Below are 21,715 nucleotides of genomic sequence, written 5' to 3'. Positions count from 1 at the left end.
AAGGTATAGGCAATCTCACTTATGAATATAGATGTGACTCTCCTAAACAAAATACTAACATATCAAAAATAGCAGTACATATTTTTTTGAATACATCATAACTGTAGAATTTATTCTAGACATGCAAGGGTATTTTTTCACATACACACACACACAAACATAATAATGGAATTAACCACACTCACACAGTGAGAAATATGTTTAATAGGGGTATGAAAATGTATGTTGAAATATAACAATCTGCTCATGATCTTTTTCAACAACAGGAAACCCTTACTAGGATCAGAAAGTAGCCAACTTAACTTACTAAAAAAAAAAAAAAAAAAAAATCCATACTAAAGCATGCAGCCTACTTACTGGTAAAATTTTAGAAGTGATCTCATTCAAATCAGGAACAAGACAAACCAATTCACTGTCGTGATCTTTAGTAGCTCACATTACACTGGAGGACCTAGACAGTGAAATAGACAAGAAAAAGTTTAAGGATCAATAGAGAAAAATATTTGAACACGTCACAGATCTCTATCTGGAAAATACGAGAGGACTGACAAACTATAAAAACTAACTGAAGTCGGCAACATGTGAGTTATCTTCCACTTGTGCTTTCACACCCATCCACACCCTTCCCCACTCTCTCTGTGCTCCGTGGCACTAACTTCTACAAGCTTCAGACAGATCTGGCCAGTGGTGAGAGGGAGAGCAGAGGCAAGGCAGGAGATCTATCGGAGGAAAGTAAAGCCAGGCTACTGTTTCCCCAACCCTGGGTAGCTGCTGCTGGCCAGTGGATCCCCTCCACCGATGTCCTAATTCGTCAGGCAGACCCCCTTTGGGGACCTCCCTATGTCCTGTTCCAGGCATTCTTCCCTCCTCTAGCCTTCAGGTAGAGGGCTGAGGATTGAGCCTTACTATTACTAGCCCCAGACTGCTGTATTTAATCCATGGTGATTATCCGTGGTGATGCCCAGCCCACACCCCTGTAAACAGGCCCTTCACTAAACTCTTCTCAAATCAGCCTCTCTGAGTGTTTCTTCTGTTTCTAGTTGAGATATTGATTTATACAAGCAAGTGTGTTGAACAGAAGATCAGCAAATATAAATTAATATTTTTTCCATCTGCTGACAGGAACCAATCAAAATATGATCATTAAAGATTCTAGAAATCAGTCTGGCAAAGAAAATGTGTGAAATATTTACAAAGAAAAAATTTAAAATTCCCTTGAAGGACCTTAAGCCAATCAGGATAAAATGTATGAAAATACAATGTTCATTTTTGGAAAATGCAATCTTGTAAAAATACCAATTATCCACCAAATTAACCTGCATATGAGAGGGGTTCATATTAAAATTACAAGATTTTTATGAGATGGAATCTTTCAAATAACTTCTAAAATACAGAAGGGAATAGGAATATCTAAGAAGAGTCAAACATCTTTGGAGAAGAAAGGAAGACAAGGAGGCAGGTCAAGAGAAGGAGAGGGAAGAATTTCTCCCAACAGAAATCAAGACAAACCTTAGAGCTAGAGAAATTTAAAAAAAAAAAAAAAAAAAAAAAAAAGTGACATATTTGCATAAAAGAAAAGTAACAAGTGAACAAAAGAGAGAGCCCTGAAGCAAACTTGCACATTACCGGTGATTTGCATTAGAGCAAAAATCACATTATAAGTCACTAGGGAAAGACAGTCTCTTATGAAAGGTATTAGTATTAGAGGCTATCCGTAAAGGGACAAAAAAAATGACATTGTTTAAATCACACCAAAAAAGAAACCCCCCCCAAAAAAGCAAAAACTTTAAACTGCTAACAAAGTAGACCATTTTCATCATCCATACATAGAAAGACATTTTCAAATACACCAAAAGCAAAACTTGTAAATCAGATCACCTCATTCTACCTTCATGTTAACTCTATAAGCTAAGAGAAATGGTATTATTGTATTTTTTTTTAACTCCTAAGGAAGTCCTATGTGACTTGCTCTAGGTGACACAGATGAGATTTTACTCCAGGTCTAAATCTCCAGTGCTTTGGGAAAATTATCACTGTTTTCCTTTTTCCTTGTTTTTTTTAAGGCCCTGTTAGTTGCTGAACTTTTAAAGTTCACTGATCATTTGTTTGGCTGTTTGATATTGACCTACAGTAGATGGAGACGTGCTTGAAGCAAGACCCATACTTATGTTCCAGTAAGAGTGTCCCAGAAAGGTTGGAGGCAGAAAGGAAGGCAGGATCCTGTGTCTCAGGCAGAGCTGATACAGGTCAAACCTGAATTTTCCTGCCACATCAGAGAAAAGACACATGCCACCAGGACCACCATCCTTCCAGCTTGGATTCTTTCTCTAATTAGGACATCAAGAGGTCCATTGGTAGAGACCTGGATTAAGGGGAGATACCAGAACATAACAGCTTCTTTTCTGTTCTTCTTTTTTTTTTTTTTTCTTTTCTGACTTATTATCTCTGAACTGACTCAAAACTCTTCTGGATCCATTGTTACACCATCAACACTTCCAAATTTACTTCCCATCATGTAAGGTAGTACCACCTTGTCTGCCCTAAAACTCTTTAACCTGTTAAGTGTCAGGCTTTCAAGCTCTGGGATGTGGAAATTAGGTTGAACACAGAGCCCGCAGAGGATTAAACCTCCTGATATTTGGGGTGTTAGGAGAAGGGAGTTGGGGTAAGTTGGTAGGGGAGGTGAACCATGAGAGACTATGGACTCTGAAAAACAATCTGAGGGGTTTGAAGTGGCAGGGGGTGGGAAGTTGGGGTACCAGTTGGTGGGTATTATAGAGGGCACGGATTGCATGGAGCACTGGGTGTGGTGAAAAAATAATGAATACTGTTTTTCTGAAAATAAATTAATTAATTTAAAAAAAAAATCCCTCCTGATATTTGACCCTTTCTTCCCACCTGCAGGCCTGGTCTCTTAAGTTCTAGCATGTTCTATACCTAAGAATCCCCCTATCATTCCCTGTACCTTCCTGACTGGGTGGCCTGTTGCCATCTAGGGTTAAACAGGTTGAGCACCTGTTTATGAGGGCTGGGGCAAAACAGGAGTCTCACCCTGCAATTTGGATAGGGCTGGGACTCGTCCCACGGTTACTTTAGCTGGAAAAACTTCATGAAGGAGGGAAGGGTTGGTGGAGATCTTGAACAACGCCGGGCTGAAAGCCCACATTTCAGGCTTTCTGGCAGGTGTGTTTGATTGCTTTGTGCCTACAACCAGGAACTGTGAAACGTGGCTACCAATTGGTTTTCATCCTTTGTTTGGCTGTGTCTAATAATGTCAAAACAGCCTGTCAGTTGAACACAAAGATATTAGCTGGTTCATTGGAGATACTCACTTACCGTTTGACAGGCAGAGCCAGAGGACCTGGGAGTGGGGCCCTCTCGCCTCCCTGGCCTCCCTCCAGCCTCCTGGAGTGTATTTGCTATTGTATGTTATGTGATTGCAAGGTGTGAGAGAGGGAGCTCAATGTGAGCCCCGGTGAGTGAGGAGAGCGGCTTTGCGGCGCTCCGTTATTTGATCAGCACTGTTACTCACAATGAGCCCGACCGCTGCTGAGGGACGCACAATACTTCATGAAATTCAATGTTCTCAAATATGTCTATTGTTGCATGAGGATAATTATTACAGTAATTATTAGATCATTTGCAAGAATAGGAATGTGCCCAATTGTCTTCACCTTTATCTTCAAAGCATTAGACAAACACTGCCGTGATCCCTTAAACACTCCCCCCTTGGCCAGCTCACATCGGTCCATTGCTGCACACGGTAATCTTAGGACATAGCAAGGGAAATAACCCCTTCCTGGCGCTGGGCTCAGGAATGACAATCTTCTGAGATTTGTGGCTGCCCTTTATCTGCAGCAACCTTCCTTCCGGCACTCGGTCGGCAGAATGCCCACTCATACCACTACTGGGTGGTGAGAGGTGCGTGGAACTTGAATCGTCTCCCAGTACATGTTTTGCAAGGAAAAGCAGCTTGCTGAGTGTGTCAGGTTCTGTCTGGAACTCTGAATTATAGAAATGAGGGAGAAAGGAGCCTTCTGGACATGGAACCAGCAGGGAGCTGCAGGAGTAAGAGGTCTCGGGGCATCACGGCAGCCCCACCGGAATGTGAGGAGAACCTTGAGTCATTTTCAACCTCAAGTGCATTTGCTAGGCCAGAGAGACCAGAAGTATATTTCTAGCTAACTTTTAAAGTAATGAAAAGGAGGAAAAAATACCTAACTTCTAGTTTGAATTTTAAAATCTTGATTTCAGTTGGGAATTTTCTCGATAGCTTTCTCTTTACAGACTTTGGAGTTGTAAAATAGTTTCATCAGACAGCCCGTAATCACACAGCCCCAGAATATTATGAGGAATGGGTGTCCAATCAGCAGCCAGGTTTTACTTTGTTTTGTCCTGCACATACCACATACCACACGGAAGGCCTTCTTTGTTCAGCTGAGTGACACTTTTCAACTGATAATTGTATTATGTTTGTGCAGAACCCAATTAAATATTTGCCCATTTTGAATTGAAAATCAATAGCTTCCCTTTATATCTCTTCTTTATAAGGAAGCCACATTGCCTCCAAAGGGAAAACACCATTTCTAGGGCTTCCAGTCGTGCTGAATGTGAAGGTCATCAGCTGTGTGTGGCATCACACACCGTGGTGTGCTTCCCTCGGACTGTGATAGCTTGCTGAAAGAAAAGGGTTTTAGCCAGACAAGAATTTGGGGGTGATGAAATCTGGTAAACACATTCTCCACCTTCTCAGGAGACATCAGGGGATTCTCCCCAGCCTCCTAGCCTTTCCCGCAAGACAGCAGGAAGCAGCTCGGCACTGAGTCTTGCCCTTCAGCGCAGTTTCTGAGTCCCTGCAGACAGTGAAAAGGTCCTGGAGCTTGGAGGTGGGAGACCAGAGGACCCGCTCATACTCTGGGACAAGCCCATTCTAGGGCCTTGGACCAGACAGCTCCCTCTTCTCAGTCTCAGATCTCTACTTATAAAAAGACAAGACGACTTCTGATAGAGATGACATCAAGTGTATGTCTAGTACCCTCTGTCAGCTTTAAAGACACAGCAGTGATAAATTAAGTACAAAAAGAGAAATCCGAAAAGAGAAGAGTTAGGCTCAAAAACTTAAACATCACTATAGATTGAAATAGAACTTAAATGCAAAGCAATGAGGAGAGCTGAAGCCACAGGACTTCTGGGTTGTGATCCAAACCAAAGCAGTGGTGGCCAGTAATCCATGGGGCAAAACAGATTAAAGGTGCTCCACACGAACTGGGAGATTAAAGCTCGGGTCTGCACCTACAGTAAAGTGCCTTAAGGGCAGCTCTCACCAGGACATGAGGCCAAAAGAAGCTGTAATTGATTCTGCCTGGAGCTCAGGTTCATAGGACAAGGGATATAGGAGAGCACAAATACTAGAAATGGAACCAAGCTATCTGCTGGCTGAGTGACAGCATTTGTCATGTCCACAAAAGTGCCACTGGAATGGAATGTGGAGGTGCCTCAGACATGGAGCTTATGTGTGGTCTCAGTAGAGCTATGAGGCGGCATGGAAACTTCAAACTTTATAGGATAAGAAGGACACATCTAGAGGGCAGAGTAAGCTTTCAAGTTAATCTAAGATGAAAATGTTAAAGGCACAAATTTATCTTATGGTAAGAAAGACAGCCAAATACTAGCAGATTGAAAAGCTGTTCTCTTTATATGAAATTAATTTTATAGAACAGCTTAAGAAAAATTAAAAAATAAAGTTGTGTAGGAATATCAAAGATATAAAGGAACAATTTCTATGGAAACAAACGGGAAAATATGAAACAGAAGTGGGCAGAAATTGAACGAGAACAGGAGGTGGAAAATAGAGTCACTTAGATGAGAAAGACTATCCAGACTTGATACAGCAAAAGGAATTGGAAAATAGTGCAAAGGAATTTAACTAGGATATCAGTTAAGAAATATAAAAGCTACAGAGTTTTTAAATTTTCAAATGTGTATCTTAAATAAAGAGAATAGAAGAGTAAGAAAACAGAAAGACAAAATTTTATAGAACTGGAAGAACACATAAATTTGTCGACTAACATTTTACCTCAATAACTAAAAAAATAAAACATAGTCACATGCAGGTATCATAAAGATTAAGAATAAAGAGAAAAATGATAAAAGCAACCAGAGAAAAAAGACAGACTACCACATTTCAACAGTATGACCTAGAGCAGACTTAACAACAGAGTGACAGGAGGCAGAAAGTGGTAGGTAAAAGTATTCAAAATGCACAAGAAGATAGCCAAATATGGAATTTTATATACAAAAGTATATTTTGGAATGGCAACAGAAAGACATGCACATTTACACAAAATAAAAAATAGTTTAACAGTTATAGGCCTTCACTATAAGAATTTTTGAGGCACTACTTCAGCAAGGATTTAGAAAGAAAAAAATACACTCAAACTCAAGTATGACAACTATTACAAAAGACAACTATTAGATTACACACACACACACAGCAAAAACTGATGAAATTTTGATATCAGAAAAGCAAAGCAATGAAAACTATCAATGACATAAAAATCTGGTTTATTCAAATAATCAGTAAAATTCAAAAATCTCTAGCCAGATTTAACAAGAAAAAAAGATTGCTAATTTCAATAATAAAAGAGAGACATGGCTAGAGAGCTTATGGATTAAAAGGATAATACTATATCAACTATATATGTAGATAAACTCTATACATTATATAAAATAGGCAAATTCCTTAAGAAATATCTACTATTAAACTCAGCAAAGAAAAAGTAGCTAACCTAAATATTCCTATATTTATTAAATAAATTAAGTTGTAGTTAAGAAACCTTCCCCGCAACCACCCCCCCACACACACACACCAACACACACACATGCAAATACCATAGACCCAGTTGGTTTCAATGGTGAATTCTATCAAATGTTTAAGGGTGAAATGCCAGTATTACACAAACTGTTCAAGAAAATCTAAAATGAGTGATGCCTGTATGGCTATCAGCTAAGCAACTCAACTCAGGTCATGATCTCAGGTTTCTGGGTTGGAGCTCCAGGTGAGGCTCCCTGCTCATTAGGGAGTCCACTTTTCCCTCTTCCCTACTCCTTCCCCAACTCATGCTGTCTCTGTCTCTCTCTCTCTCAAAAAATAAATGAAATATTTTTTAAAAAATAAAAAATGAGAGAACATTTCTCAATTCATTTTATGACCCTAGGATAGTTATTTTCATTTACCAAAGAAATGGTGAAAAATAAACATATAAAAAGTTGCTCAGCATTCATATGCCATTAGAGCAAATAAAAGCTCTGAAAAACCTACAACAACAATGGTTATATATATTTTTTTCCTGACAATATCAAGTACTGCTAAGATTTTATAGTAACCAGAACTCTAATTCTTTACTAGTGGGAATGTAAAAGTCGTACAACCACTTTGGAAACAATTTTAGTTTCTTACAAATTTGACTATCATACATACCATATGACTCAGCCATCCCATTCCTAGATATTTACTCAAGAGAAATTACAACTTCTGTTTACATAAAAACTCTGTGTGAATGTTTACAGAGACTTTATTCAAAACTGCCAAGAACTGGCAACATCTCAAACGTTCATCATCTGGTATGAATAAACAAACTTGTGGTATACCATGTGATTGAATACTATTCTGCAATTAAAATGAATGGACAAACTGATATGTGCAATAATGTAGTTAACTTCAAATCTGTTCTGCTAAGTGAAAGGAGACTATATATTGTACGATTCCATAAAAATTACTACATGAAAAAGGAGGAATCCAGACTACATAAAGCAAAGAAAGGATCAGTGAATTTGAAGACAGGTCACCTGATACTATATGAAGAAGGAAGAAGAGGAAGAAAAGAAGGAAGAGAAAAATAATTTTTTTAAAGTTGAGCAGAACATCCAAAATCTAGAGGACAAATATCAAATAATCTGATATCCTTGAAACTAGAGTCCCAGGAAAAAAGAAAGAGGAAATAAGGAAGGTAAATGTTTGAGGTTATATTGGCTGAGAATTTTTCAAATGGGTAAAAGAAATTAATCCACAGATAAAAAGAGTACAACTAATTCCAAGTAAAATAAAAAATAACAAAAAAATCACCTAGGAATGTCATATTCAAATTTATAAAATTAAATATAAAGGAGAAATATTAGAAATATCCACAGGAGAAAAAAAAACACAATACAAATATGGAGAAGTAATAAGAGTAATAACAAGACAGAAACATGGAAGTCAGATGATAAAGTGAAAATATATTAAAAGTGCTGAAATGTTTTTAAAAATTCTTCAGTCAACATATATACAACAAAAATATCATTTCAAAAATAAGATAAGATGTTTGCTGCCAGTATAATTTACTAGCTTCTACTAGACTGGTCCCTCATGGTACTAAACCTATAAATTCTGCGCAACACACACAACAGCAACTAAAACAACCACCTACAATTACTGGAGCAGAACAAAAGTAGCAATATTCTGGAGGCAGATTAGCATTTGCAAAAAGGAATGACACTGTGTGCATTCCCTGTTATCACAACTTTTAGCCAGAGGGTAAACCCTAGTGAATGTTTCAAGTCTTTCTGGCCTGAAACTAGAGGAACTAGAGGAAAAAATGTGAGCAACAAGAGAGTTGAGAAGTGAAGGGGAATTTCCAAAAAGAAGAGGACCAAAGAGAAGTAGTTACAAATTTGGTGTTTGTGTTCTGAATAAGTCTCTGGCCAATCCCTAATTCATGTACATGCATGTGTATGTCTGAGCTAAAAAGGGAAGGAACTGAGATTTAAACTTGTCTGCCAAATGATAAGAGATTGCAGTTTCCTTCAAACCAAGTTCCTTCTCCAACAAAACAAAAAATCGAGACTCTTTGGAAGAATATTTAAAAACCCATAATCTCCGCAACATAACATTCACAATACTCAGGATGTGATCCAAAATTATGTGACATGAGGAATGAAGAAAATGTGGTTCAACTTCAAGATAGAAAACCATCAATGAAAATGAGCCCTGAGATGACAAGGGTGGTATAATAACCCTGTAGGGATTCTAAACGCATAACTATAATAATGCCTCATATTTTAAAATGCTTACAATGAATGAAAAGATGGAAAATATCATCAAAGAAATAGTAACTATATAAAGAACAAAACAGAAACTTCTATGTTTAACAACTACAATATCTAATATAAAAATTTCACTAGCCAGACACAACAGCAGTGTGATAGTTACTATTATGTGTTAACATGGTTGGATTACAGTGCCCAGATATTTGGTCAAAACATTATTCTAGATGTTTCTGTGAGGGTGTCTTTAGGATGAAAGTAACATAAATCAGTGACCTTGTGTAAAGCTGATTACCCTCCATAATGTGAACAGGACTTATCCAATTAGCTGAAGGTCTTAATAAAACAAATATGGAAATCCCCCCAACAAGGATGGCTTGCTTGACAGTCTTGCTTGATGATCTTCAATCTTGAACTGTGACATTGGCTCTTACCTGGGTGTCTAGGCCTGCCAGCCCATTCAGCCACTTAGGAGATCTCGTACCTGCCAGCCTAAAAGGCTGAGACCAATTCCTTAAAATAAATAAATAAATAAATAAATAGATTATCTATCTATTTACCCATCTACATATACACACAAACCACACACACACAGACACACACACACACTCTCTCTCTCTCTATTGGTTCTGTTTCTGTAGAGACCCCTATCTAATAAAAGTGGAATGGAGATGAAAAAGGAAAGAGTCAATGAAACTGAATATGGATTAATAGAATTATCCAATTTAAAGAACTAAAATAAAAGTTAGGGAAGGACAGTTTCTAGGACATGGAGTAATGTTAAAAGGCCCAATATATGAGTAATTGGAGTCTCAGAAGATGAAGAAAGAGAATATGAAGCAGAAGAAAATATTTGAGGAAACAACTCATTTTTTACAAATTTGGTAAAGGACATAAATTTATATAATAACGAAATACAGAAAAATTCAAGCACAGTAAATATTAAGAAAACCATACCTAAGTAAATCATAGTAAAATTGCTGAAAACTAATGAGGTAATTTCAAAAGAATATAAAGACAAAAAGTCACATTTGATATAGGGGAAGTTAGTGACTAGATTCAAATATATTGAGACCAGAAGACAGAGGAACAGCATTTTATGGTTCTAGAGGTGGGTGGGAAACTGCCAACTAATAATTCTACACTCAGTGAAGATATCCTTTAAGAATGAAAGGTAAATAAAGGCAGTTTCAGGAAAACAAAATAAAATAAAATAAAATAAAATAAACCCAAGAGAATATAGAGGAAGTATGTTAGATAGAAGGGAAATGAAAGTAGGTAGAAACTCAGATATTCATGATGAAATGACTACCATTGGAAATGGTGAATATCTTGGCTTTCAAAAAATACAGTTTTTCTTTTAGTTATTTAAGAAATGCAGAACAGGTTAAAATAAAATTATAACACCGTAGGAGAATTACAGACCAATATCCTTGATGAACACAGATGCAAAAATTCTCACCAAAATACTAGCCAATAGGATCCAGCAGTACATTAAAAGGATTATTCACTACAACCAAGTGAGATTTTTTTCCTGGGCTGCAAGGTTGGCTCAACATCCGCAAATCAAGTAATGTGATAAAATACATTAATAAAAGAAAGAACAATAACCATATGATACTCTCAATAGATGATGAAAAAGCATTTGACAAATTACAGCATCCTTTCCTGATCAAAACTCTTCAAAGTGTAGGGATAGAGGGTACATATCTCTCTTTTTTTAAATTTTTATTTATTTATTTGACAGAGAGAGAGATCACAAGTAGGCAGAGAGGCAGGCAGAGAGAGAGGAGGAAGCAGGCTCCCTGCTGAGCAGAGAGCCCAATGTGGGGCTCGATCCCAGGACCCTGAGATCATGACCTGAGCCGAAGGCAGAGGCTTTAACCCACTAAGCCACCCAGGTGCCGCTATAGGGTACATATCTCAATATCATAAAAGCCACCTATGAAAAACACACAGCAAATATCAGTCTCAATGGTGGAAAACTGGGAGCTTTTCCCCTAAGATCAGGAACATGGCAGGGATGTCCAATATCACCACTACTATTCAACATAGTACCAGAAGTCCTAGCCTCATCAATAAGACAACAAAAAGAAATTAAAGGCATCCAAATTGGCAAAGAAGTCATCAAACTCTCACTCTTTGCAGATGATATGATACTTTATGTGGAAAACCCAAAAGACTCCACTCCAAAACTGCCAGAATTCATACAGGAATTCAGTAAAGCATCAGGATATAAAAATCAATGCACAGAAATCAATTGCATTTCTATACACCAACAGCAAGACAGAAGAAAGAGAAATTAAGGAATCGATCCCATTTACAATTGCACCGAAAACCACAGGATACCTAGGAATAAACCTAACCAAAGAGGCAAAGAATGTGTACTCATACATAAAGTACTCACGAAAGAAATTGAGGAATACACAAAGAAATGGAAAAACGTTCCATGCTCATGGATTGGAAGAACAAATATTGTGAAAATGTCTATGCTACCTAAAGCAATCTATACGTTTAACACAATCCCTATCAAAATACCAACATTTTTTTTTTCAAAGAAATGGAACAAATAATCCTAAAATTTATATGGAACCAGAAAAGACCCCAAATAGCCAGAGGAATGTTGAAAAAGAAAACCAAATTTGGTGGCATCACAATTCTAGACTTCAGCTCTATTACAAAGCTTTAAGCATCAAGACAGTATGGTTCTGGCACAAAAACAGACACATAGATCAATGGAACAGAATAGAGAGCCCAGAAGTAGACCCTCAACTCTATGTTCAACTAATATTCAACAAAGCAGGAAAGAATGCCCAATGGAAAAAAGTCTCTTCAACAGAGACTTTGGGAAAATTGGACAACCACATGCAGAATAATGAAACTGGACCATTTCCTTACACCACACATAAAAATGCACTCAAAATGGATGAAAGACCTCAGTGTGAGAAAGGAATCCATCCAAATCCTTAAGGACAACACAGGCAGCAACCACTTTGACCTCAGCCACAGCAACTTCTTCCCAGAAACATCACCAAAGGCAAGGGAAGCAAGAGCAAAAATGAACTATTGGGACTTTATCAGGGCCAAAAGCTTTTGCACAGCAAAGGAAACAGTCAACAAAACCAAAAGACAACTGACAGAATGGGATAAGATATTTGCAAATGACATATCAGATAAAGGGCTAGTATCCAAAAATCTACAAAGAACTTATCAAACTCAACACCCAAAGAATAAATAATCCAATCAAGAAATGGGCAGAAGACATGAACAGACATTTCTGCAAAGACATCCAGATGGCCAACAGGCACATGAAAAAGTGCTCCCCATTACTCGGCATCAGAGAAATACAAATCAAAACCACAATGAGATACCACCTCACACCAGTCGGAATGACTAAAATTAACAAGTCAGAAAACGATGGATGTTGGTGAGGATGCAGAGAAAGAGAAACCCCTCTTACATGTTGGTGGGAATGCAAGCTGGTGCATCCACTCTGGAAAACAGTATGGAGATTCCTCAAAAAGTTAAAAATAGAGCTATGCTACAACCCAGCAATTGCACTACTGGGTATTTACCCTAAAGATACAAATGTAATGATCCAAAAGGGCACGTGCACCCAAATGTTCATAGCAGCAATGTCCACAACAGCCAAACTATGGAAATAACCTAGATGTACATCAACAGATGAATTGATAAAGAAGATGTGGTATATATATATATACAATGGAATACTATGCAGCCATCAAAAGAAACGAAATCTTGACATTTGCAACAACATGGATGGAACTAGAGGGTATCATGCTGAGCAAAATAAGTTAATAAGAGAAAGATAATTATCATATGATCTCTCTGATATGAGGAATTTGAGATGCAGAGTGGGAGGTTGTCAGGGGTAGGGAAGGAAAAAATGAATCAAGATGGGATTGGGAGGGAAACAAACCATAGGAGACTTTTAACCTCACTAAATAAACTGAGGATTGCTGGGGGATAGGGGTGGTAGGGATAGGGTGACTGGGTGATGAACACTGGGGAGGATATGTGCTATGGTAAGTGCTGTAAAATGTGTAAGCCTGGTGATTCACAGACCTGTACTCCTGGGGCAAATAATATATGCAAATTTTAAAAATTATAACATTGTAATGTGGCATTTATAATATATGAAGATGTGATACATATAAAATATATCAAAAATAGTCTAATTAGACTGTGAAAAGCTAATGGTGTATATTTTAAATCCCAGAGCCCTTAATAAGCCACTAATAAATAGGCAAAAAATAAGGCTAAAAAGGCAATGTATAGACTAAGATGAAATTTTTAAAAACCCATAATCAAATCATTCAAAAAAAAAAAGGCAAGACGAAGTAAAAGAATTAAAAAAGAAAAAAAAAACATTGAAATAAGGAGAAGGTTAATAATACAATGGTAGATTTACACCAATAGTGTTAAATGTTGATGAATAAAACACTCTAAGCAGAAGGCAGAAAACTGTTAGAATGGGTTAAAAAAAATGATGAAAATTTTACACATGAAAGCAAAATATAAGACTCACATCAAATATACAGCGAGATAGCTTGAGGGATACCTGGGTGGGTCAGTTAGTTAAGCATCTGACTCTTAATTCCAGCTCAGGTCAAGATCACTGAGTGGTGAGATCAAGCCCATGTCAGGCTGCACACTGGCTGTGGAATCCATTCGCCACTCTCTCCCTCTTCCTCTGCCCTACTCCAACTTCTCTCTCTCTCTTTCTCAAAAAATAATAAGAAGATAAATAAATAATAAAAAAATATAAAGAGAGTTTGAAAGTGGAGGAATGGGAAAATATATACTTAGAATACAGTATGCATAAGAAGACAAAGATGTCTGTACTATTATCAAATAAAATGGATTTCGAAAGAGAATATTACGAAAAAGAGTATTACGTAAATACTTTTTTTCGTATTTTGAAATTACGAAATTACTTTTTCGAATTTCATATTTCGAAATTACAAAATTACTTTTATTTCGTATTATGAAAAAGAATATTACGAAAAGAGAAAAAGTAACACTAGATAAGGTCAATTCTTCAGGTATTCACAATCACTACAAACCTCTATGTGGCTAATAAAACAACTTCAAAACACGTAAAGCAAAAAACTGGCATAATTAAAAAGAGAAATAGGAGAAAATCCAAGGAATCTATAGGAAAGGACTCCACAACTCATCAGTGAGTTTGGCAAGTTCACAGGATATGATAACCAAGATATGATTCAGGATTTGGATACAGGATATGATTCAAAATCAGTTGTACTTCTACGTATGAGCAATGAACACATGGAAACGTAAACTTTAAATATCATTTATTTTCACTACAGCTATTGAATACTTAGATATAAATCTAACAAAATACATGCAACATTTGTATGCTGAAACCACACATTATTATTTAAAACAAACCAAAGAAGGGGCACCTGGATGGCTCAGTCCGTGAAGTGTCTCCCATTGCTCAGGTCATGACCTGAGGACCCTGGGATTGAACTCTACATCAGGCTCCCTGCTCATTGGAGAGCCTGCTTCTCCCCGCCCCTTTGCCCCTTTCTCTCACTCTCTCACTCACTCTCACTCTATCTCAAATAAATATTAAAAAAAAGAAACCAAAGAAGATCTAAATAAATGGAGAGATATATTTGAAAAAGAGAAATAGACAATTTCATAATCACAGTTTAATAGCTAAATAATATATAACTATTAAATACTGTAGAAATATTTATTTACATAGCTTATATATTACATTTATGTATATAATTTATATTATATTCTAATTATAATATATAATATATTATATAAATATATAAATACCATACATTATACATATTATTAAAATAAAAACTAGATAAAAGTAATCATATCATTGGTGTAATTATTATTTGTAGATTATTACCACTGACAACAGGAGAACACATATTCATTTCAAATGTATCTAAGATGTTCACCAAGATAGATCATATACTGGGTCCCAAAACAAGACCCTACATAATTCAAAAGGTTTGAAATCCTACCGAGTATGTTCTCTGACCATAATAAAATTAAATTAGAAATCATTATGAATAAAACATCTTTAAAGAGTCCCAACTACTTGGAAAGTAAACAGCACATATTTAAATAATGTTAGTCAAAAAAGATAGGACAATGAAGTAACAAAATATTTTAAACTCAATGATAATAAAAATGCAACATTTTAAAACTGGCATTCAGCTAAATCAATGTTTAGAGGAAAACATACAGCTTTAATGTTTACAGATAGATTTAAAGAAAGATATAAAAATCAATGACTTAAGGTTCTACTCTAAGAAGTTAGAAACCCACGGGGTGACTCAGTGGGTTAAACCTCTGCCCTCTACTCAAGTCATGATCTCAGGGTCCTGGGATTGAGCCCCATGTCGGGCTCTCACTCAGTCTGTCAAATAAATAAGTAAAATATTAAAAAAAAAAAAAAAAAAAGAACTTAGAAACAAAAGCAAAGTTAGTCCAGGTAAAAGGAAGATACAAATATATGGATAAAAGCAACAAATCAATTAACTTTAAAATAGAAGAAAAAATGCCAAACTACGAAACCCCAAGTTTAATTACTTGAAGGAAAAAAATTCAATAAAATTGAGAAATACTTTGATCATATTGAGAAAAGAATAAAGAGTACAAATTAACAATATTGTGAGTGAAATATGTTATATCTGTGGACCCTACAGATATGAAATGGATAATAAAATAATATGATGACCAAATTTATACCATCATATTAAACATTTTTGGTGAAATGGATGCATTTTAAAAATATATATAACTTACCAAAATGGCACAAAATAAAATAATCTGAATAACACTTTATAAAGAAATTAGGTTTTTTAAATCAAAAATCTTTACATAAAAAATTTCAAATAATTTTAGTGGTGAATTCTATCAAACATTTAAGGAAGAAATAACACACATTTTTACAAACTTTTAAAGAAGAAATACATGGAGACAAATACTTTCCAAATCACTTTACACTGCCAGCATGATTCTAAGCCCAAAACCCACAAAGACATTACAAATAAAATCACAAGTCAGTATCTCTCAAGAACATTAATGGAAAATGCTTGACTAAATACTAAGTACATTAACTGTAGCAATTGTGTCCAGTTTCCAACCCTGACACCTCTGCAAGAACCGGCTGGGAGCATCAACAATCTGAGATACCCCAACTCTTACTGCACCGACACTCATGTTAGAATGTGAACTTCCTACGGGAAAAAGAAATTAGCCTAGTCCCTTTCTGGGGTCTTCAAAAACCTCTTTCTTCTTCATCCCTGTTCTCCCTCCCACAGGATCTGTTTTATCCTGAGGCTGGTTCTCTTTGCTAGCATAGATGCCTACCATCTACAGCAATCCTTCCTCCTTTTTGCTAAAGGAAGAGAACATCTCTTCCTGGGGTCTTTTGCGTGTTTTTGGTGATGGAGGTAGTGGTGGTTTTTGTTTTTTGTTTTTTGTTTTTGGGGGGTTTTTTGATCAAGGAAAATTTTACCAAAAGCCCTTGGAAAATGTCCTCTTACATCTCATTACTTCCAAGTATGTTTCCTGCCCACTTAGGAACAAATCTTGCTAACGGGGAACACCAGACGGTGATTAGCTTAGGCCTGAGTCCTCACATCCTTCTTTGTCAAAAGGCTGGCAATGATTAGGATTGACTGAATGTATTCAAGGGCCCAGACCCAGAGCCAGGAAGCTCCAGGACAGGGAAGGACCAGAAGGACAGCTGGAGACCAGTGGTACTGATACACAGGAAATGCCACCAAGCATTTGTGGTCTGGCCAGCCTTGTGGTGTATCTGTCGCACTTTACATTTTGGGCCCCCTTGGTCTCCTGCAAGGATTACTTAGTCAACAGGACTAATCAAACTGCACTATTCTGCCCTCCAGGGGAGGATACTGTGGCAGGAACACAGCAGGAACATGGCATTGGGAGGGTGAATAGATGATGTCCCCCGGTTCAGAATCCGGTGGAATGCCAAATCATGATCATCTAAGGGCATCAAGATGCCTCAGAATCTGTCTGTTTCTCTGAGGGGTTGCGAAAGGTCGTTGGGGCTTCGTGCACCCTTGCTGCTCTTGGCTGAGATTGGGAGGACCGAGATGTTTCGACAGTTAGGAAGGGAGATTCTGCGGCAGTGACTGACTCGCCCAAGTGACTTCTAAGAAAATGTACTCAGCTTTCTACTCTATAGGCTACAGAGCACTTTAAAAACTCTTGCCTCTGTGGCCCGATTAGATTGGGAAATACATTTTTGTTCCACATATTTATTTAAAGGTTTCATTTTCACTTAATAAATCTGTAATCGTGGCATACAGGGAAGGTTTCCCCAAGTGGTAATTTATGCTTATTGTAGAATTACTTTTGAAAGTGCATGGGCTGCCTGTCACTGAGGGAAATTGTGGCCACTCAGTTTTTAGACTTATTGGCTGTTACAGATTTGGGAGTTGATATATATTTGAAATGTTTATGCCTTCTCTTTCTTGTTAATTATCGATCTAAACCTTTATGGATTCCAAGACATTTGTGAACAAGGCTTTCATTAATCCCCAAGGCTGCTGAGGGGTCTGGGCAGTGGAATTCCCAATTTACAGATATGCAAAAAACTTGGGAGACGCAGAGGCTAATTCCCAGGGTCACACAGTGGGTCAGCGATGGCCCAGCTTGCAGAGTTTATGACGGGAGCATGAGACACCTGACTTGCTCACCGAAGATGACCCCTTAGCTGTGCATAGAACGCATAGTGGAGGTTGACACAAATGCGTTGTGGACACAGCCCCTCCTCATGGGCCTCCGTCTACACCAGGGATACCTACCCTGTGTCCTATTTCAGCCCCTGTGTATAATCTACCTCTGGAGGGTAGAGCTCCTTATTCTGAGACAGGTATAGAAGACTTCTGGACCACAAAACCCGTTCTCTCATCTTACATCGCTCCTCTTCCTTCTCCTCCTATCTCCAACCTACCTGCTGCTCCAAGCCAATGGAGGATCTCAAAATAGAAATACCGGCCAGAATCTCTCATCACTTAGTCACCAGAGCACGAGAGCACGGGGAGTCCAAGGCGAGGTGGTTTGTTGATTGTCCTCCTTGGTAGGAACCGGTGCAGGCCTCAGCACTGGCCATGAGCCCTGCCACACCAGGACCTTTATCCCTCAGGCCCGAGGAAGGGAGGAGGAACGGGGGAAGACACTGTGTTTTCCCATTTCCTGTTCTTAAGGGACTTTTAAGGAGCCTCCAGCTCCTTAAAATAACTTCCTCGAGGATGACTTGCTAAAAAGAAAAACTAGAAAGAAAAATTAGAACTGCTTTTCTCTCTCTGTAGAAGGCCACTGTACCTGTCCAGCCTTCCAGAGGTACTCTAGTCACTCTGCGTTCTGGCTTTGAGGCCTCCCTGGCACTCTTCTTATCTCCTTGCTTCCTTGGAGGTCATGACCTTGAAAGAACCTTCTACAGTTGGACGGGAATCATGGGAAAGCAGGTATCCGGTCCCTGGAGGCCTTGGGTGCAGTGAATGCTACCTGATGGGCAGGAGGGAGCCTTTCCAAAGTGCGTCCTCGCCCTTCAGGAGACCGGAGAGGACCCAGCCTCCTTCCTCACGGGCGGACACTGGAGAGTTCTACAGCGCTCCCCGCCCTGCGTGAGAACCAGCTCGCTCTCGGGGTTCGCCTGGCCAGCCTCTCCCTGCTACACACAGGAAAGCAGCCCCAGGAAGGCGCTGACATTTGCTTGCCTGCGCGCCTCCTGGGGAAGAAATGAGGACCCTGAGGCCCGCCGAGGAGAAGTCAAGTCTTCCATCCTTCAGTCACCTGCTCCTGATGACCAAGTCAAGACCGAGGGGGTCCTCGCGAGGTGCTGCTTCCAGGAGGCCTGTGGCTTTCTGTGTGTGAGCGCGCACACATGGTTCCGGGAGGCCTTCCCCCGGCCCCCACTTCCAGGCCCGCCGCTGCCACCCCATCTTTACTCATTGCTAACAGATGCCACCGCCGGGCTGGAGAGCAGGAGCGCACGGGCTCCCGCGCGGCTGAGAAGGGGGAGGACTGATGAGCTGCCGCGGCGCAGCGCATATGAGGGCCTTGGCTTTGAATTTCAAGGCCCCCTTCCCCCACCCCAAGCCAGGCCTTCCGACAATCTCTGGTCAGTGTCCTCTCACAGGTGGGAGCGGCCGGATGAGAGGCCTGCGCGCGCGGCTGCTGCTGCTGCTGCTGCTGCTGCTGCTGCTGCGGAGCTGGGGTCCGCCCCCCACAGCCTCGCCCAGGCCCAGGAGCGGGCGCTGGCGCGGGAACGCCTCCTAAGGGGCTGAAGAGAGCGCGGCTCCTGCCAGCAGCCGGCGAGGAGCAGTTCCTGTCAGTTCCTGTCACGCTCGCTCGTGGCCACCTTCCCTGATGCGGCAAACGTGCCCTGTCTGGGGCCTAGGGCACCCCGAGCGAGAGACGGAGCCGGGAAGGTTAAGGACGGGCACTGATGGGACTCACGTGAGATCCTAGCGTCTCCTTCTGGAACTTCTCTGCGTCTGCCTGAACGTGGTAACGTGCTCACGTCGTGCAGCGTCACGGTTGCCCCGTGGTACTGCGCATGCCTCAAACCCTGCCGGGTAGTAACCTCTGCCCTAATCTCCACCTAGTGCCTGACCATCCTCACAGCCTGGGTTAAGGGATACCTCTCCTTTGAAGCCTACCGTGAGCCCCAGTCTAGGGGGTCCCTGCTGCCTCTGAGCCCCACAGCCAGACTAGCATGCATGGGTCTCCCTGCCTGAGGGACTTGTGTCTGCTTCACCATCCCCCTGGGGGACCCTCCCTCTCTCACCCCAGGCCAGGATGCACCGCACAGGAGTTGCTCAACAAAGGTGAGCTGGGTCAGTGACACGCTAGAAACCTCCTCACAGTTGGTGTCAGAGACCCGAACTGGAATACGGGCTCTGCTGTGCCCACCAACCCTCTCGCCCTCACTCTGCCGCACAGCCACAGAAGACTTGGGATCCTCACCTGGAAGATGGAAACGCTGGTCTCATCCCTGCCATATATACCATCATTCTGGTGGAGTCACATGGGAACTGGACGTTAAAGGGCTATCCCGATTTTTCAACGCAGTACGCAAATAAACTGGCCCTAAAATTGCAATGCTTTTGCTACACCCATTATTACTCCTTTGTTTATGACGATTAATAATGGAAACTGGAAGGAGGGCCCTTCTGAATAACCCCTTTCAATTCCTCACTAATCTCCTCCGGGAGGAAATGGCTTCATTTACTCTCTCCTTGCACCCAGGTTCAGCAGCGAGTCGAGTGGGGAGAGGAGATCGCTCAGCTGTGAAATGGAGATTGAGCCAACCTCTGCCCACCCATTCACCCTCAGGTTCTCACTCATGGGTCTGATCAAGGTGTTCTCATGACCTCAGGTGTCCCCGATGTCTTGAAGTGGACAGAGACCAGCTTCCTGGGGTCTAACGTCATATGTATGAAACGTTTAAAAACTGAATGTGCCATGAGAAAACATTAAAAAGAAACTTAAATGCATATTGTCTAAGTGAAAGAAGCCAGTCTGAAGGGGCTCCATACTGTATGATTCCGATCAGATGACCTTCTGGAAAAGACCTATAGAGACAGTAAGCAGTTGCCAGGGATTGTGGGGGAGGGATGACTAGGCAGAGCCCAGAGGATTTTCAGGGCAATGGAAACATTCTGTATGATACTAACATGGTGGGTGCACGTCATTATACATTTGTCCGAATTCATGGATCATATAACACAAAGAGCGAACCGTAATGTGGACTCTGCGCTTTGGGTGGTTATGACGCGTCCATGTAGGGTCAACGGGTATGACAAATGGACCATTGTACTGTGGGATGATGACCACAGCAGGGGGCACGGGGAGGAGGGGGTGCCTGTGTAGAGACTATGCCCAGGTGGCTGTGGGAAATCTCTGTACCCTTCTCTCAATTTTGCTGTACCCTAAAACTGCTCTAAAAATACGAAGTCTTTTTAAAAAGTGAACATGTGCTCATAAAAGAAACTAATATTTGCTTCTTCAGGAATCCTGGAAGCTGAGCTAGCGATTTGACTTTTTATGAAATTTGGGGCCCCTTTCAGGGCTTCCTAGGGGAGAACAAGATGGGACAGGAAATGAGCAGGGTTGTTAAGGACTGGAGAAAAACACGGTAAGAAGAAACGGCCAGGGGAAAATCCAACACAGGGCATGCCCGGGTCCCAGCTCAGCCCCAGGCTGAGATGGAGGCATAAGGCTTCTCAGTCAGGGTTCTTAAAAAGGTTTCTGGAATGACGAGGAAGATTTCCTGCTCTGTGGTCAAAGGCATTAGTGAAGAAGCCAACACTGGTATTGCAGAGCATTATTTTCTACACCAGAAACCAGACATGGAGGGCCATGGACTTTCTAGAACTTTGATTATCACTTGCTACCCAGTTCATCACAAACGCTTTTGTCCTCATCACCATGCTGTTCCGTCCCTCCATGGGTTAAAGTGGCAGCACAGGGACATTAGGGAGGTGGACAGTCTTGGGGTTCTTTCCCTTCCGAGTCTTCCTGTGAGCATTGTCTGTATATTTATGGGTGTGCTCCCTGGTCCCTGCACTGG

At 40.2% G+C, this 21,715-nt stretch overlaps 2 long non-coding RNA genes across 3 annotated transcripts in view; one reads left to right on the top strand and one right to left on the bottom strand.

The window, feature by feature from the left end:
• Window positions 1-20,585, bottom strand: part of LOC106005200 — a 40,635-nt gene extending 20,050 nt beyond the window's left edge. Inside the window, exons 1-3 of one of the 2 annotated variants that reach the window (XR_001178404.2) lie at window positions 20,110-20,585; window positions 9,519-9,597; window positions 358-451 (exon numbers count right to left, since the gene is read on the bottom strand). This is a non-coding gene — a long non-coding RNA (uncharacterized LOC106005200). The remainder of the gene's footprint in view (window positions 1-357; window positions 452-9,518; window positions 9,598-20,109) is intronic. The other variant, XR_001178405.2, reaches the window with a different exon arrangement.
• On the top strand, window positions 19,107-20,639 carry LOC101675374. Its single transcript, XR_006604863.1, has 2 exons — window positions 19,107-19,970; window positions 20,392-20,639. It is a non-coding gene; the product is annotated as an uncharacterized LOC101675374 (long non-coding RNA).
• The last annotated feature ends 1,076 nt before the right edge of the window (window positions 20,640-21,715 follow it).

The sequence above is a fragment of the Mustela putorius genome, unplaced genomic scaffold (assembly GCF_011764305.1).
Source record: "Mustela putorius furo isolate JIRA1106 unplaced genomic scaffold, ASM1176430v1.1 tig00537284_pilon_pilon_pilon, whole genome shotgun sequence".
Classification (NCBI taxonomy): domain Eukaryota; kingdom Metazoa; phylum Chordata; class Mammalia; order Carnivora; family Mustelidae; genus Mustela; species Mustela putorius.
The sequence above is the reverse complement of the archived record's forward strand: the minus strand, read 5'-3'. Positions and strand labels throughout refer to the sequence as shown.